At 31.6% G+C, this 2,274-nt stretch overlaps 1 long non-coding RNA gene across 1 annotated transcript; it reads left to right on the forward strand.

The window, feature by feature from the left end:
• Window positions 1-571: 571 nt before the first annotated feature.
• On the forward strand, window positions 572-863 carry LOC149561726 (uncharacterized). The gene is made up of 2 exons (XR_016363851.1): window positions 572-697; window positions 821-863. It is a non-coding gene; the product is annotated as an uncharacterized LOC149561726 (long non-coding RNA).
• Window positions 864-2,274: the final 1,411 nt, after the last annotated feature.

The raw sequence follows: 2,274 nt of genomic DNA on the forward strand, positions 1-2,274 counted from the left end.
TCTATAATGGAAATATAAAGCTAAAATGGGACAACTATCAAGTTATGAAATTCGCTTATTGTGTGAGTAAAAAATATAATTTTAAAGGTCTATATCTTTTTCCAATATTAGATAAGTATTAATATCTATTTTTGAAATCACAACTTGTTTCATTATTATTAAATACAAATTCACATTGCTTTTCTTCATTTGTTTATGACTAGGTGATACAAGAAGTTCAATTGGGTAGTGTAGGCCAAGGGCCTTATAGATAAGCAACATAAAATATTAAATTTAAAGGTTCTATTTTGTGAAATCTTTAATTGAATATTGTGTAAGGAAATTAACAAGTCTAATGTTACACTATTTTAAACTAAGTAAGTGCAAATATGTTATTCCTAAATAATGGAAAATGTATATAATCCTAGTTGCCATTCATTTAGATGAAAAATACTACTGTGATCCATTCACTTTCAACCCATGGCAGTGGAAAAATGAGTCTTTCCTTGCATGTAACTTTGTTTGCTTGAATATAAACTTCAAATGGTATTATGTACAACATAATGATAATTTAATTCAATTTATTTTTTAATTTGTAGGCTTTATCCAAAAATCCATGGTTTATACCATTTGGAAGAGGTGCTAGACTCTATCCAAGAAATCATTTGGCAAGATTTCAAATTGCTCTCTTCTTGCACAACATTAGTACTAAGTTTATGTGAGTTTATCTATCTTTTTCAAAAGTGCAGAAATCATAATATCATTATGGAATGAAATAATGATATTTGAATTAGAAGGTAAGATATGGGTAATTTTAATGATTGATGGTATGTGCATATAGGTAGGAACCAATTGAAGATGACCGGATATGTTACTTTCTTTTCTCTACTCTTGTACAGGGTTTTCCAATATGCCTACTTGCTTGCAAATGATAGTAGGAAATAGTATCCCTAAATTACAAAATGTTTATTTCATCTATGTGTAAACATATAAAATATTAAGATATTTAGGTCTAATATGAACATCAATAAGAAGTTTATTATTATCACATATGTGATATTAATACTATTTTATATTATACAATAAGGTCTTTTTGTAACTATGGGGTGTAGTCCTATAGAGATGTAAAACATGTAATGCCTATATCTAGCTCTCTGAATGTATTCATCATTGTACCAAAGATGCACTATTGATGAAGTCTTCCTCATAGTGATCTATCTCTTTTCGAGTTTTTTTACATGATGGGCTCAAGAATAGAAAAATCTGTATTGGTTCTTCTCTTGGCAAGGACCTTATTCTAGAACCAGAAAACATGTAAAACTGAAAATATTAATATAATATATCAAGTGGAACTAAAAATTTTCTTTTAAAAAGGATCGAATATATATATAGTTATAATTATTTATAATAACTGAGAGGGGGGGTGAATCAGTTATCCAAGGTCCAATGATGTCCAATTAAACTTTTTCTACAAATCCTTAATGACACATAACTAAAATTATCATGTATGCAATTGAACATTAAACAACCATGAAAAGTAAAGATTCATCACAGCATAACACTAAGGATTTGATAACCCAAAAACCCTCCAACAATAAGAAGGTAAATTTGGAGTGGGGATGATGCCCACAAAATAACTGCGCAATTGATTTCAACCACTTCTGATGGTCTGTCTTGTTCAAGGCTTGCCATATTAAAGGCCACAGCACATTGTGAAATGTGACCTTGTTAAAGGATTTAAGAACATTCAACTTGGAATGTCACCCTGTTAAAGGATTTACAAAGAGCTGTTAGGTTCACCCAAGTCCATGGGATTTTCAGTCACCTTCTTAAAAGAATCTTTCATCCCTCTAAGGATCTCCTATCCTCCTCCTAAGGATCTCTTATCCTTTTCCTGGGGATCTTCTATTCTTTTCCTGAGTCTTATCCACCTAGTTGTTAAGCTAACCTAGCAATGTAGGGTTTCAATATCTAATACTATGGTAAGAAAGTATTAGAAGGGTTTTGACCTAATAAAGATTTGCAACCCTCACTGTGTAGATTTTAGATCACTTCTTTCACTTCTCTTCTTTACTTGGCTTTCCTCCTTTACAGTGTAGATAGCTTGTTCACCCTTCAAGACCTGTCTCCTTGAGTTCTTCCACTCATTATGCCAATGCAATCTCTCTGGTCACTAGATCAACTCAGAGTCTTGATGCTCTATTCTTACTCCTCTAAGCTTCTTCAAATGATCAAACTTATGAAAAATTCCCTCTCTTGCATGCGCACTTAATCTCTGACCTGTAACTCCTTATA

Source organism: Cupressus sempervirens, chromosome 4 (assembly GCF_028749045.1).
Source record: "Cupressus sempervirens isolate cs-2001-9-10 chromosome 4, ASM2874904v1, whole genome shotgun sequence".
Taxonomy (NCBI): Eukaryota; Viridiplantae; Streptophyta; class Pinopsida; order Cupressales; family Cupressaceae; genus Cupressus; species Cupressus sempervirens.